A 15,920-nucleotide genomic window follows, 5' to 3' on the forward strand; every position below is an offset into this window, starting at 1 on the left:
AGCCTGTTTCCCAAATGCCCCTAAATCTTGCCATTTCAACTGGGCTCCTTGCCTGGAGAGGAAGCCCTCAGAGAAGTCTCCCAGCCTCGAGGCCCAACCCCTTGTGGGCAGATGGCTTCCAAAGGGGTTCTGCAGCACAGGGAGTCCCAAAAGGGCAGGCAAGGCAGCACTGAGAGCCCCTGGAGCGCTTCAGGTTCTGCCCATCAATATGCAGCATTCGGAAGAAGCAAAGGCCAGAAAAGTGCCCCCCACCCCGGAGTGGGAAGCCCCGAGGTGCCAATCTGCCTGCTGCGCTTTTTCTTGAGACGGGCTGGAGGAGGAAGAACCTGGTACTTGGGGGCTTCTCCCCTCCACAGGGCTGCTCACAAAACCCACCCACTGGGAGTTTCCAGAAGTCCACCCCTGCCCCTTGTCTCCATCCTGCTACATCCACAAGGCTACGCTGCAGCCGGAAAGTCCACAGCAGCCGCAAAGAGCCTCTTGTGCCACAGCCGCCTTCGACCCAAACCACCTCCCCCCCCCCCCACAACCCCTGCAAGGAATTTGCAAGAAGCTCGGGAGAAGGGAAGCAATTTAACAAATTTACAACTGGAGGGAAGACACGAGGCAAGGAGCCGCTAATGAAGAGCAGTGGGGGAACAGAGACCTCCCCTCCGCATCAAAGATTTATGGGGCATCCATTTTTTATCACTGGGGAGGGAGCTGCTATTCAGGTTCATGCAGAATGCAATCAGAGGGGGAGGAAAAAACAACCGTTGGTTCGTCAGAAGCTGCAAGCTGAAGAGCCAGGCGGATGCAAATGACGGAAAAGGGGAGCGCAGCCATGATGGGGAATCTGCCAGCTGCCCAAAGAGCCCCAAAGGGAAGCACTGCTGGCACTCCCATCTCCAGACAAGTCACCTTCCCAGCTGTGGATACAGGTTCTGCCCTCATGGCAGTGGGCACCCCCCTTCTAGTGGGGACAGGAGGGCGGCCTCTCCTGACATCTTGACTAGCAGCTGCACACAAAGCAGGGAGAGGGCAGGGGGGAGGAGGAGAAGACGACTGCAGATTTATACCCCGCCCTTCTCTCTGAATCAGAGACTCAGAGCGGTTTATAATCTCCTATCTTCTCCCTCCACAACAGACACCCTGTGAGGTGGGTGGGGCTGAGAGGGCTCTCACAGCAGTTGCCCTTTCAAGGACAGCATCTCAGAGCGGCCTACAATCTCCTTTCCCTTCCTCCCCCACAACAGACACCCTGTGAGGTGGGTGGGGCTAAGAGGGCTCTCACAGCAGCTGCCCTTTCAAGGACAACCTCTGCCAGAGCTCTGGCTGACCCAAGGCCATTCCAGCAGCTGCAAGTGGAGGAGTGGGGAATCGAACCCGGTTCTCCCAGATAAGAGTCCAGGCGCTTAACCACTATACCACACTGGGGGGAAAGCCTTTTCTGAAGGCTCCTCACATAGATTTTGACAGGGTCCCAAGTCAAGCAGAAGCCTCCTGCCAGGAAGTAACTCGGTGCAAACCCAGCGTAATGCAGACCCGCCCTGCTTGGCACACCGAGGGGAGCGGCAGCTTGAGCGTAGCCTCTTTGGCAGGCAGGCTGTTTATCTGATTTCTTTGTTCTCTCAAGGAGCTGCCTGCCAAGCAGCCTGCCCCACTTCTCCCCCCCCCCCACACCCCTGTGCACACCTGTGCCTCCCATGAGCCGTATAGTCAAGTCCTGAGGGGTCCCCTTCCCAGCCCCTGACTTTGGGGGGCCACCTTCTTGCCTGCATTCCTGCCTGGGAACTGAGATCGCAGGAAGAGGCCTGCCAATGTCACGAGGGCACATGAGACAGGGCCTTTTCCGTTGCAGCCCCACAAAAGGAGATCTGCCCAGCCACCACACTGTCGATTTTCAGGAGGCAGCTGAAGACTGTTTTATTTACGACTGCATTTGACTGAATCAGTTTTTAGTAACCAGCAGTCCTGAATGGAATTTTTAAACGGTGACTTTTTATTGGTTTCTTAACTGTTGTTTCATTTATTGTAAGCTGCTTTAAGCACCGTGAGGTCAAAAGGCGGCTAATGTTGGGGGTCATTGTGGCTCAATGAAAGCGCCAGTGCTGCAGCCACCAGGCCCTGCCCTTGGCCCTCCAGAGGAACTGGTCAGCTGCTACATGAGGCGGGAGGCTGGGCTAGATGGGCCCTCATTGGTCTCATCCAGCAGGGCTTTTCTGATGCTCTAAGGAAGGCCTTGGCCTCTTTGCCCTGTCCTTGGCCCTCCAGAGGAACTGGTCAGCTGCTACAAGAGACGGGAGGCTGGGCTAGAGCGACCCTCACTGAGAGCTAGTTTGGTGTAGTGGTTAAGTGTGCGGACTCTTATCTGGGAAAACCGGGTTTGATTCCCCACTCCTCCACTTGCACCTGCTGGAAGGGCCTTGGGTCAGTCATAGCTCTGGCAGAGGTTGTCCTTGAAAGGGCAGCTGCTGTAAGAGCTCTTGCAGCCCCACCTACCTCACAGGGTGTCTGTTGTTGGGGGGGGGAGGTAAAGGATATTGTGACCGCTCTGAGATTCAGAGTACAGAGTGGGATACAAATCCAGTATCTTCTTCTGATCCAGCAGGGCTCTTCTGATGTTCTATTGAATGTTTGAAATAAATAAAACTAAACTAACTCTATCCATAGGCAGGTCTGCTTGCTTAAGAGGTTGAATAGGACCCAGAAGCAGGGTTCCACACGGGTAGATAGCACACTACAGCAAAAAGCACCCAAGAAGCCCGCAGGCCCTGAGGTCAAGTGAAAGAATCCGCCATGGAGCAAAGACATGCCCACAGCCTCATGAAGACATCCAAGGACAACGTGGATCCCTGCAAACCAAAGCTGGCCACACCGCAGCCCGCCTGAGAAACACCTGCTGACCTTCCGAAACCAAGAATGCCCGAGGGAGGGGAGCCGAGCAGGCACCAAAGGCCCTCAGGAAGGCTTCGCTGAAGAGCCCTCCTCTCCAACTCTGCAGGCAAGTCAGAGCGGCAGAAAGGAGGCCCAGAGTTCAGGAAACCCCGCCTCACCCTCCCCACCACAGGCCAAACCCTCCAACCGCCAGACAGAAGATCCCCTCTGAAAAGGGGCAGATGCCACCAGCCGTTTCCCTACAAGGCAGCCATTGTGCCGAGACAGGAGCCTTTTGTGTCAGCTACAGCAGCACCCAGGGAGGCCTGGGGTCTTGCAGGCCTTTGGGCCTGTCCCACAGAAAACAAACTGTGCCGGGGGGGGGGGGGGGTGGAGAGAGCAGTTTGAATGTTTCGAGGCTTTAATGGGAAGCACTTGGAGGGGCAACATCCGGCTACAGCAGCAGCATCTCAGATGTGACCCCGCGACTCTGGCCCTGCCCCCGGGGATCCATCTGCTGCTTCGGAGATGGGCAGCCAGCCAGCCCACAGCACAAAGAGAGATCTCACCACAGATCACAGCCCACGGGGTGGGGGGGAAGGAAGGAAGCCTCTGGGTGAGGGGGGTGGGGACTCCCCAGCCGCACTTCCAAATCCTTCCCAGGCAAGCTGACGAGACCCACCTGGCAGGGGCAAGGCCGAAAGCACACCTGGTGAGCACGTCACCCGTTTGGCGTAGTGTGAAGTGTGCGGACTCTTATCTGGGAGAGCCAGGTTTGATTCCCCCCTCCTCCACTTGCAGCTGCTGGTGTGACCTTGTTTCAGCCACAAGTTCTGCTCAAGAGCATAGATCCAAGCGGGCAGCAGCCGCGTTGGTCTGAAGCAGCTGAGCAAAGCAGGAGACCAGTCGCACCTCTAAGACCAACCAAGCTCTAATCAGAACATAAGCTTTCGTGTGCTCTCTAAGCACACTTCCTCAGACTATACCTGACCCCCTCGTCTGATGACATGTGCTTAGAGAGCACACGGAAGCTGACATTCTGAATAGAACTTGGTTGGTCTTAAAGGTGTAACTGGACTCCTGCCTTGTTCAACTGCTCAAGAGCAGTTTCTGTCTGAGCTCTCTCAGCCCCACCCACCTCGCAGGGTGTCTGTTGTGGGGAGGGGAAGGGAAAGGAGATTTGGAAGCCGCTCTGAGACTCCTATGGCTAGCGAAGGGCGGGGTATACATCCAATCTCTCCCCTTCTTCTCCTCCTGTCCTCTCCCCTCTACATCACGAGCCCCCCCCCCCCTTCAGCGAGGCTGCTCTGCCTCCCTGTCTTGGGCATCTGCATCGAACCCACGCAAAGGTGCCCTCTCGAAAGCAAGCCTCAGCTCCACACCTGCCCACCTCGCCAGACTGGCAAAACAGCCATCCACAGGGAGTGAAGCGCCTGACCCGCCCTTCTGCCCGCCAGATAAGAGTGGGAGGACACCCACCTGTTTCCCAGCCACACACACACTCTCCAGCGGGAGGAAGTTCAGCCTCAGCTTGCGGAAGGAATTCTCCCGGGGGGGGGGGGGGAGCTAGAAAGGGAGGGGGCCGGGGCAGGGGAGTTTGGGCGCAGCTGCAAACCTCTGCACCAAGACAGGAAGGAAGGGGCAAGGAGGAGGAGACACTGGCAAGTTCTGGAGCGTCTGGGTCAGCTTTGGGAGCCCATTTCCCTCTGCTCCCCACAACCCACCTTCCCTCATCCTGCAACGCTCTAAAGCCAGCTGTCTGCTGGTTTCTTAAGGTTTTTAGTCACCGCTCACCCAAAGGGTCTAGTGGCAACTTACAACATTAAAACCAATAACAACAACATAAACACAAATAACAAATATAAAAGATGAACGTTCAAACATCTGGCTGTTAGCGTACCACTATTCAAACATGCAAAGGCTCAGGCTCTGTGTCCTGCAGAAACCAAAGTCCGGCAAGGCCCACGTGTCCTCCAAGAGTGCCTTCCACAGGGTAGGGGCCACAGCTAAGGAGACCCTTCCCCTGGGAACAGCTCACCAGGCTATCCTGCAAGAGGTCACTAGACAATGACCAAAGGGAACATGGGGAAAGGTAATGGGAAAGGTTGTCCCATAGGTAGGATCATAGAATCCTAGAGTTGGAAGGGACCTCCAGGGTCATCTAGTCCAACCCCCTGCCCAATGCAGGAAACTCACAAACGCCTCCCCCTAAATTCACAGGGTTCTCATTGCTGTCAGATGGCCATCTAGCCTCTGCTGAAAAACCTCCAAGGAAGGAGAGCCCACCACCTCCCGAGGAAGCCTGTTCCACTGAGGAATCACTCTAAACTCACAAACCCCTCCCCCTAAATTCACAGGGTCTTCATTGCTGTCAGATGGCCATCTAGCCTCTGTTTAAAAACCTCCAAGGAAGGAGAGCCCACCACCTCCCGAGGAGGAAGCCTGTTCCACTGAGGAATCACTCTAAACTCACAAACCCCTCCCCCTAAATTCACAGGGTTCTCATTGCTGTCAGATGGCCATCTAGCCTCTGTTGAAAAACCTCCAAGGAAGGAGAGCCCACCACCTCCTGAGGAGGAAGCCTGTTCCACTGAGGAATCGCTTTAACTGTCAGGAGGTTCTTCCTCATGTTGAGCCGGAAACTCTTTTGATTTAATTTCAACCCATTGGTTCTAGTCCGACCTTCTGGGGCAACAGAAAACAACTTCTGAACCATCCTCTACATGACAGCCCTTCAAGGACTTGAAGATGGTGATCCTATCACCTCTCAGCTGCCTCCTCTCCAGGCTAAACATCCCCAGCCCCTTCAGCCTTTCTTTATAGGACTTCATCTCCAGACCCCTCACCATCTTCGTCGCCCTCCTCTGGACCCCTTCCAGCTTGTCTAAAAGGTAAAGGAAGTCCTCTGTGCAAGCACCAGTCATTTTCAACTCTGGGGTGATGTTGCTTTCACAACGTTTTCATGGCAGACTTTTTACGGGGTGGTTTGCCAAGAGAGCCCCGTGGCACTGAGTGTTAAAGCTGCAGTCCTGCAGTCAGAGCCCTCTGCTCACGACCTGAGTTCGATCCCCAGTGGAAGCTAGGTTTTCAGGTAGCTGGCTCGAGGTTGACTCAGCCTTCCATCCTTCCAAGGTGGGTAAAATGAGTCCCCAGCTTGCTGGGGGGGAAGCGTAGATGACTGGGGAAGGCAACGGCAAACCACCCTGTCAAAAGTCTGCCGTGAAAACGTTGTGAAAGCAGAGTCAGAAACGACTGGTGCTTGCACAGGGGATCTTTCCTTTCCTTGCCATTGCCTTCCCCAGTCACCTACACTTTCCCCTCAGCAAGCTGGGTACTCATTTTACCAACCTTGGAAAGATGGAAGGCTGAGTCAACCTGGAGCCGGCTAGCTTGTCTAGATCCTTTTTAAAATGCGGTAGAAGGGTCCCAGACCGTTAAAGGTTTCGAAGGCGAACACCGACACCTTCCGTTGGATCTGGAGACTCATTGGAGGCTAGCGAAGCTGCCGCAGAATTGGAGCAACACGAGCTGAACACCCCAACACCACCTTCCGCACCCACCCACCCACGTGTGTTCCTGCTGCTGCTGCTGCTGGATTTCCCAGCCCTCAGCACATTCCTGGGATTCTGTGACATCAGGGCAGCTCAGCCAATCGCAGGAGGATATGCTCAGAGATGGCTGACTGGGGAGAGACCATTTCCTTTGGGTTTCATTATCTGAGTCCCCCCCCCCGCTCCTTTTCCCAAACAAAAGCACCACTTGGCAGCCTGCCCACCACCCCTGCTGTCCACAAAGAGCTGAGGTCTGGCGTGGGCTCTGCCTTGTCCTGTTGGGAAGGCGGTGGGGCCTCCCTGCAAAGGCCACGTTCCCTGGGGGCTTGGGTGAGGGCTCTGTTAGTTTGCACCCAGTCCAGAAAAGGACCACAAGAAGAGAGTAGCCCACATGCAGGCTGAAGAGAGAAGCCAACGCTTGCTCTTCTTCCTCTCCAAAGGAGCCCTTCTGCAGCCACCACCCCGATCAAACTCCAGCCCTTGCAGGGATGGCAAGAGAACAGCCCAGGAGCGATGCTCCCTCTAAGCGGCAGAGCAAAAATTCTGCTGTGTGAGCTCCTGGCATGAAAGTTGTGAGCTCCTGCAGCAATGAGTGTGCTCCGGGGTCCTCCTTCCTGAGCTAAGACAAAAAGGTGTGAGCTGGAGGCTAAAAATCTGTGAGCTGGCTCACGCTAACTCAGCTTAGAGGGAACACTGCCCAGGAGTGACCCCTGACTGGCTGGGTGGAGGGCCTGGGTTTTGCTAGCAGGCCAAGCCCTTCTCCTTCGGCCCACCCATTTTCCTCTCCTTCCCTTCCACCCCAAACACAACAGCTGCCTCCAACAGCAGCAGCAGCAAAGGGAGGGAGGGAGGTGGAGGGCTTCCGAGCCAAGGTGGAAGGGAAGGAATTTGGCCTTCCCATTCCCAGCTCCAGACCATCCCACGGGAACCCACGTGCAAGTCAGTTCTTGCAGGCAGCTACGGCCCTCTCCTGGGCCTTGGCCAGCCAGCAAGACTGCGACCCACAACAGGGAAGACCGTGGCCCCACCCAGCTGGCCTGTTTTTAGGAAGCCCCCCCAAATCCCCAAGGCAGACACAGCCTGGCCTCGTCAACAAGAGCTTCCTGGATCCAGCCCGGCCCAAGGAAGTCCCAGTCGGTCTCAGCTCATGCAGGCGGCTCCCCTGGTTGTGGCCAAGGGGTCACCCCGACCCCCCGACAGAGAGCCGCTCTGGCCTGATCTCCTGTCTTAAGGCAAAGAAGCCTTTATCCCAGGGCCTTAAGGTCTCAGACAACAGACGGGGAAAGGGGGGCTACCAGATTAGCTCTATATTTGGGCCTGAAAAGCTAAAGCTGTGGGTGGATATAGGGGGGAAGCCAGACTCACCTCAGGGAGTGCCTTGGAGACCAACAAGATTTTTGGGGGGAGGGGGGTCTCAGCTTTTGAGAGTCAAAGCTGCCTTTGTCAGATACTTTGGCCCTTGAAAGCTCAGACCCCCCCAACCCCCCCCCCCCCAATTTTGTAGGTCTCTAGTCTTGTGGGACTCCAATCTGGCTGTTCCACTGCAGACCAGCACAGCTGCTCTTCGAAACCCCCTTCAGGCAAGCTCGGATCCTCCTGGGTGCTGGTGCTGCTGCACCCGTGGTGGCTAGACGATGGCCAGATGGATACGTCTGGGGCTTCAGAGCTTTCTGGGCATGGCCGGCAAGAAGACCTCAAGGTTGGGAGAGGGCTGGCCCCAAACACCTCCTGGAGCACCAAGAGCCCCCCTCCTCTGCAGCAGCAAGGGCTCAGAAGAGAGAAGAACTCTGCTGCTGCCTATGAAGCGCCCCCCCCCCCCCCCGCATTCCTGCTCCTTCCCAGCCCAGACGCCACCACTGCAGAAAAGGATGTTCTCCCAGCGGTACATGGCGCAATCCAGCCCTTTCAAGGCACTTCCCAGGGAGTTTCCCTGTCAACCCGACAACAGCCTTGTAGGGAAGGCCCCTAATATGCCCCCCCACACACAGACCCCTCAGGGCAAAGATGGGTCTGGAACGACAGCAGGACTGCAGGCACAACTGGAACCACCTCCCTAGTCCCCCTCTAGGCCTCAGCACTGTCTACGCCCGAAGCGTCTGGCAGCTGGAGCCTGCTTGGCAACAGATGGGCCTTCTGCGTGGCCCAGTCCCCACAACCAGCCAGTCACAGACCCACCCCCTGCAGCTGTGTGGAAGGCCATAGCCACAAGCCTGGCCTGGAGTCTCTGGGAAGGAGGACACCCCAGCCAGTTGGCTAGTCCTCAAGACACCACATTTCAGGCAGCAGAGACAAGCGTGGTTCTCTGCCTCCCCCTGGATCCTCCACAAGACAGCTCCAGCAGAAAGGCCCAGAATCCAGGAGGTCTCCTCCCTGAAGTGCCAGAGACCTGGCCCTGCTCTGACTCCCTTCAGCAAAAGGGGGGGGGGGGGAGTCCTCCTGTTGCCGCCAGCAAGAAGCAAAGAGCTTTGCCGCCATCTGCCCTGCAGAACCACAGGAGAACAAGGAATTGCACGAGGGAAATCTCCCTCCAAGCCAGCCTTCAGCTCTCCTGCTTACGCCCTGCAGGGAACGGAACACCAGACAGGATCAGGACCATTCTGGCAAGCTGGGGGCGAAGGGAGAAGCCCACACGAAGAGCCAGCGAGGCTGCCTCTCCCTCCCCATGACTCCGAGATGGCAAATGCAAGATCAGCCCCCCCCCAGCCAGTCTCCCACGCAAGGAAGAAGGGGTGCAGTCCTGCCCACCGCCTTTACTTGTGGCAAGCAAAGCGTGCCACCCCTTGAGTGACACCACCAAGTCGAGCAGGCCAACAACGGACGGGAGGGGAAGCCCCGGAAGGGTCAAAGGATGCCTCGGCTAGGAGGCTGGGGTGGGGGAGCCTGGCTGCAGCACAACAAAGATGCCGGGTTATGAATCCTTCTCAGTGAGTCAACTTCAGAGTTCCCAAGAGCTTTTCATCAAGGCCAGATGATCAGTTATAAAAAGCAGGGAGTGGGAAAGACATGCTTCAGGGGCGCGAGGAAAGAGTAAGGCATTTGTTGCTTCCTGGAAAACAGACCAGATGGCAGGGCAGACTTAAGGCAATGATGGGTGCAAAACAGGGTGCAGAAAAGAAGATATTGGATTTATATCCCACCCTATACTCTGAATCTCAGCATCTCAGAGCAGTCACAATCTCTTCTACCTTCCCCCCCACAACAGACACCCTGTGAGGTGGGTGGGGCTGAGAGGGCTCTCACAGCAGCTGCCCTTTCAAGGACAACCTCTGCCGGAGCTATGGCTGACCCAAGGCCATGCCAGCAGCTGCAAGTGGAGGAGTGGGGAATCCAACCCGGTTCTCCCAGATAAGAGAGCTATGGCTGACCCAAGGCCATGCCAGCAGGTGCAAGTGGAGGAGTGGGGAATCAAACCCGGTTCTCCCAGATAAGAGAGCTCTGGCTGACCCAAGGCCATTCCAGCAGGTGCAAGTGGAGGAGTGGGGAATCAAACCCGGTTCTCCCAGATAAGAGTCCATACACTTAACCACTACACCAAAAGGGCTCTTGGAGGCTACTGGAAGAGAGAAAGAAGAATGCGGCCTCTCCTTTTGAGAAAACAAAAGCCTTCCATTGCATGCCACCTTTCCCTCGACTGGGGACCTGAAGCAGTTTACATCTTTTGCCTCTCCTCCATTTTATCCTCCCAGGCTGAGCTGAGAATAAAGGTAACTGGCCCAAGGGGAGCTTCCACAGCAGAGAGGGAATTGGAACCCGTCTCCCAGACCCTACCCTCACACATCACTAAGTACCGTCCCTCCCTGCAGGGCCTGCGTCTCTTGGAGCGTGCTGATCTCAGAGGAGGCTGCCTTCTGGTGCAAGGGGCACAGCACAGTTGTTGTCCACACCACTCGTGCTGACACAAGGCCACGGACTGCAAAGGCTCAAGCCTCCCAAAGGAAAGTGGCACCCTGCTCCAAAGCGCCCAGCCAAGATGCCCCCAGAGGGTGGCAGGAAGAGGGGGCTTTCCTAGCCAAGGGGATACAGGAGGCCCCCCTCCGGCTCTTCCGACACAGAGGAAAACAGACAGACAGGGCAGAACCACCCAGGAGATGAGCAGAGTGGCCTACAGAGCCCACCTTCAAGCTGACTACAGAAAAGCAGCCAAAGAAATCACAACACTGACTTTTCTCCCCTTCATCATTAAAAAAAGAAAGAACCCAGATTCACACACACACACACACACACAACTAAGCATACTTCCTGTGAGCTGAACTGCCGCATGCTTGAAGTCAAAATTTCTGCCAAGAACAGAAGGCGGAATGTGCAAGAAGCCAGCCTCCACACTGCAACAGCCTGCGAAGCGCTGGGGAATGAAAGCAACAGTGGGGCACGTTCCCCCACCCCCACCTCCTGGCTCTCTCCTCCGCAGCGGACACACCTCCCCATTTCCCCCAGCAGAGCAACCAGAGGTGACATTTTCACAGCAAGAAGTCCAGTGAAACTAACCACATTATCGTGACACCAGCCAAGAGGCCAACAAGCTGCGCTTCCCTCTGCCTCACAAAGACAGAGGGGGGGGCGGGGGGAGGAATCAAAGACATTCCTTACCGCAGGGTTCATCCAGACGGGGTGCTCCTTCAGTCAGCTCAACTCACTTCCCCAGCGCCCATCCTTGTGGCATCAGGCATCCACTACCCGCAGTGTAGGATCCCTGGACGAGGGCAGAACAGCAGAAAGCATGAGGAGAGGGCTGCAGTGAAGGCTGGCTTGACCCTCAAGGCAAGACTCCCCCCCCACCCCCGTGACCCAGCTCCCTCTCCCTGGAATGGGCTGGGAAAGAGCTTGCTGGTGGCCCCACTGCGGGGCAACTGGGAACCCTGTCTTCCTAGAACCCGCCCCCTCCAGTCCAGAGCCCCGCCCCCTCCAGTCCAGAGCCCCGCCCCCCGCCATGAGATCACAGAGAAAGCAGCTCCTGGGATATGCTCAGCGGGCTGCCCCCGGAGGCCCCCCCAGGCCCACCACTGCAGGGCTGGTGCGGGGAGGAGGGGGTCTCCAAGATGACACACCAGATGCCCTCTCCCAGAACTAAGTCTTCAGCCAAGCAGCCGCCCCCCTTGCAAGGGCCAGCAGCTGGGGCTGCTCCACCAGACTCTCTGGGCGCTGTAGAGACACTCGGTACCAGCACAAACACGCCAACAGCGCCTGGACGCCACAGACCACCTACTCCATCAGTGGAAGCCACAAGGGCGCATAGCCACAGCCCTAACGAAGATGACGCCCTCCGGCTCCTCAGCAGCCAAAGTCCCGGGTGTAATCCCCTTCTGCCTGCAAGGTTTATAGAATCCTAAAGTTGGAAGGGACCGCCAGGGTCATCTAGTCCAACCCCCTGCACAATGCAGGAAACTCACAAACCCCTCCCCTAAATTCACGGGATCCTCATCACTGTCAGATGGCCATCCAGCCTCTGTTTTAAAAACCTCCAAGGAAGGAGCCCACCACCACCCCAGGTGTTCCACTGAGGAACGGCTCCAATGGTCAGGAAATTCTTCCTAATGTTGAGTCGGAAACTCTTCTGATTTAATTTCAACCCGTTGGTTCTGGTCCTGCCTTCTGGGGCCGCAGAAAACAATTCCACCCCATCCTCTCTAGGACAGCCCTTCACGGACTTGCCCGCTCCTGCTGGGACGGCAGGCCCCGCCTCCTCCCTGGGGCACCTGGCCAAGGTCAACACCTCCCCTGCCCTGCTAGGAAGCACCACCAAGTCAGCAGCACAGGCCCCGGGAAGCGCCACTCCCCCAATGGCCACCCCGAGGAAAGTCTCTGGCAGAGCGAACACTCAGCCACCGTGCTGTGGAGAGAGCTGTACCTTTAGTCATTCCTGCCCTTCAGAGCGAGAGACTTCCGTGCTCCTCCATTCAGGGCTCTCCCCTGCCCCAGGCCCCACGGGTCAGCAACAGCCGACCCCCCAAGGCCTGTTGGGAGTCCGCTCAGCCCTGGCCTGGAGCCTGCCCGGCTGCTTCCGCCCACCTCTGGCAGGTGCCTGCGAGAGGAATGTTTGGGAGGCAAACAGGGCGGGGAGTGGCTGTTTGCTCAAGGACAACGGTGCCTGGAGAGGCCGTGGCGGAGCACCAAGAAGCCAAACTGAACCCTCCTGCTTGGGCTGTGGCTTTGTTTTCCTTCCAGGAGCGCTGCTGTGAACGGGGGCCGCTGCCCCAAACACACCTGGCCGCTTCTCGGCATGACAGGGGAACCCGTGCATCACCTTCGCCCTCCCCAGGGGCTGTTTCTACACGCAGGAGTGACAGCCAAGTGGGGCAAAGACCTCTCTTTCCTGGGTGCCCCAAACAAGGAGGCTTCCTTCTTGCTCTCAGAAGAGCTCAGTTCGAATCAGGCCCCTGATCCTATCAGCTACGAGGCAGTGAGTCAGCAGCCCCTGCCCCTGGGCCTCAGATCCTGGCCCGCTTCCCTTGCACCTCTGGAGCTCACGCTACGCCAGCACGCCAGCCACCTCTTCCTGGACCGCAGCCCAACACTGCCAGGCACATCCAGCAGCCAGTGTCTTGGGGGAGCCTTCCCTTCTTCCATGGCTCAGCTAAGCAACAAGCGAGGGCTGGTGGCTCCCAAACCCTGCCCTGGTCACCAGCACCAAGCACGGGCCTCCCCGCAGGAGCACCAGCTGGTCACTCCCCCTCGCCTTGCCTGCTGGGAGAAGCACCAAGTAGTCCCCCTCGCGTTCTTCTCCCCCTGGGTTTGGTGCAATATTCTTAACCTCCAGGCCAGCCCCTGGGCCCCAGAACGAGGGCAAAAGAACAACGCTTCAGCATTTGCAGAAGCCTTGTCCAGAGCTGGAAACATTCCTTCCAGTGGTTCTTTCAGACCTAGCCGCATTCGTTTTGCAACAAAGCTTAGCTGGTTTGTTTTTTGTAACAACAACAAATCTCAAGTCCACTGCTGATTCAGGTATCTTGTTTGTTGTCCTATTGAAAGTCCTTGCTTGGAAAATACTTCCAAACCCAGGCACATCAGTGGGTCAAACAAGGAAGCTCGGGAACGTCAGCGGGTGATGTGGAAACGGCCTTGCGCTTTCAACTCCACACTGCCACCCTCTCTGCCCATGCAAAGCCACCAGCCATATTTATTTATTTATTGGGTTTATATTTATTTTATTCCATTTATATCCCATCCTCCCCACCAAGGTGGGCTCAGGGGGGCTTACACAGACATGCGTATGCATGAGTAGGCATAGTAATGTGACGATAAAACCATAAAAACACAGAATAGTATAAAAACATAAAATGCATTTCCGTGCTACAATCTTAAATTTCAGATTTATAATTCCCTGTAAAGCAGAACTTAGGCTGCCCTCTCTGCTGCTGCTGTACAAGGGATGATTGCAAGGGGCGGTTTGCACGTTGCCTAAAAGCTGTCGTGGCCAGCAGTCTAGTTTGCAAATGCCTGGTGGAAGAGTGCCGTCTTACAGGCCCTGCGGAACTGTATGAGCTCTCACAGGGCCGAAGCAGGCTCCGAGAGGCTTACATGATGGAAGATGCAAACAGCACCCTCACCCTGCCTTCTGCTTGGGTTGTAAGATCCTCACGTAGCAGCAGTCTGCCAAACACGTAGGCCGGTGCTGCAGTGCTAAGAAGTCCCAAAGAGGTGCCTGTCTGCGAGGTCCAAAGGGCAGGTTTCCCCACATGTAGGAAACGAGATCTCAATAAACGGAACCTCTGGAGAATGAGTGATGGGGCAGCTGACTGCCCAGGAGGCCTAGGACAAAGATTCCGCCTTCTGTGACTTGGAAGTAAGAGCCCAGCATGCCCCTGAGGCCATAAACAACCCGCTGATTTAACAGCTTTCAGCCACACAGGTTAGGAGCTGCACTTTCTGTCCAGTGGATGCCGCAACTCCTGACTGCTAAGAATTAGGCACCTGAGAGCAGAACTACCTGGTGGAATCAAACTATCTCTCCCAGCCTCCTGCTTATGGCCAGATATCCCAAGAAGCCCACAAGCCTGCGGGCGGCAGCAGCAGTGTGCGTCTCTCATTCCCGCCCCCCCAGCAACTGCCTTAGATCCCAGCAGTTCCATTCAGCTACTGATAATAACACGTCTACTCCCCCTTTCCAGCCACACTACCAAGCAGTGAATTCCGCGGAGGGTGCTTCCTTTCCTCTGTCCCAAGCTTGCAGCCAATCAGTTTCCCCAGCATCACTGGAGAAGGCAAAATGGGGCTCTGTGCAGATCCTTTCAGAGGGGAGCCAGGCTGGAGGCCAGAGCCCCTTAAAGAACCACAAGCATTTGGGGGGGGGGGGGATGAGCTTTCAAGAGTCACCATTCCCTTTGTCAGACACCAAAAGATCTTCATCTTTGACTCTCAAAGCTCCAACCCTGAAGATCTGGCTGGTTTCCCAGGGGCTCCCGAACTCAAATCTAGCCATAGAACAAAGCAGGAGTCAAGTTTCACCTTTAAGACCAACGAAGTTTTATTCAGAATGGAAGGTTTCGTGTGCTTGAAGCACACGTCATCAGAGGAGGAATCAGCTACAGTGAGCAGAGCTACATAGAGCTGGTAGGCAGTGGTTTAGAATGCAAAATGGTACAGATTTAAGATCCAGTGACAGAAAAGCTAAATTAACGTATTGAGCAAACCTTTTGGCCCAGGCTTATAACAACAGAGTGGTTATCAGACATTCTCACATTTTGACGTTACTGTTTTATTGGTTTCTCACACTCATGTTACCCAGATCAAAGGTTTGCTCAATCTGTTAATTTTACTATTCTGTCACTGGATCTTAAATTTGTACCATTTTGCACTCCAAACCACTGCCTACCCGCTATATAAAGCTCTGCTCACTGTACCTGATTCCTCGTCTTAGAGCACACGAAAGCTGACGTTCTGAATAAAACTTTGTTGGTCTTAAAGGTGCCACTTGACTCCTGCTTTGGTCTATTGCTTCAGACCAACACAGCTGCCCACCTGGAGCTATCAAATCTAGCAGGTCTCTGTGCATTTTCTACGCTTCGTACTTAATTCCGCCTTCCTCTTTTTCCCTTCTGAACTGCTGATCGCCATGTCCCTTTCCTCGCACAAGGAACTCCGACCCCTTGCTCAGTTTTATCTTACAATTAAGACATGAGGCGAGGTTGCAGGTATACCCTGAGTGAGCATGGGACTTGGGCAAGAGCAGCAAATGTGCAAAATCACAATGCCTTCCTCACCACACATTGCTGGTTAGGCTGTGGCCCGTTCAGCCAGTTCAGAGGAAGCCTTCGCAGTCCATTTGGGTTTGCCCCACTCACTGCTGCCCACACACCTGGCTATTTCGCTGCTGGCCCCCAGACAGACCCTTCAGAGGCCCCACTGTTTACTTTCCTCCCTTGCAGACGGCTTCACTCTCTCTGCTTCCTATCAGTTAAGTGGTTATTAGACGACCAGATATCAGTTCAGGCAGGAGCATCTGGGAAGCTTTGTCAGTCTGTTTTCTCTGCTTATCCACACACTTGTTGCCACCCTCAAAGAACTCCAAGAGGCGGG

General features: G+C 55.7%; 1 protein-coding gene across 1 annotated transcript in view; it reads left to right on the top strand.

Annotated features, from left to right (window-relative positions):
* The window catches only part of LOC132586353 (cytochrome P450 2G1-like), a 520,878-nt gene extending 505,568 nt beyond the window's left edge, over positions 1–15,310 (top strand). The window contains exon 10 of the transcript XR_009556359.1: positions 15,047–15,310. The gene's annotated coding sequence lies outside the window, so the exon portion shown is untranslated. The remainder of the gene's footprint in view (positions 1–15,046) is intronic.
* Positions 15,311–15,920: the final 610 nt, after the last annotated feature.

This window comes from Heteronotia binoei, chromosome 17 (genome assembly GCF_032191835.1).
Source record: "Heteronotia binoei isolate CCM8104 ecotype False Entrance Well chromosome 17, APGP_CSIRO_Hbin_v1, whole genome shotgun sequence".
Lineage (NCBI taxonomy): Eukaryota > Metazoa > Chordata > Lepidosauria > Squamata > Gekkonidae > Heteronotia > Heteronotia binoei.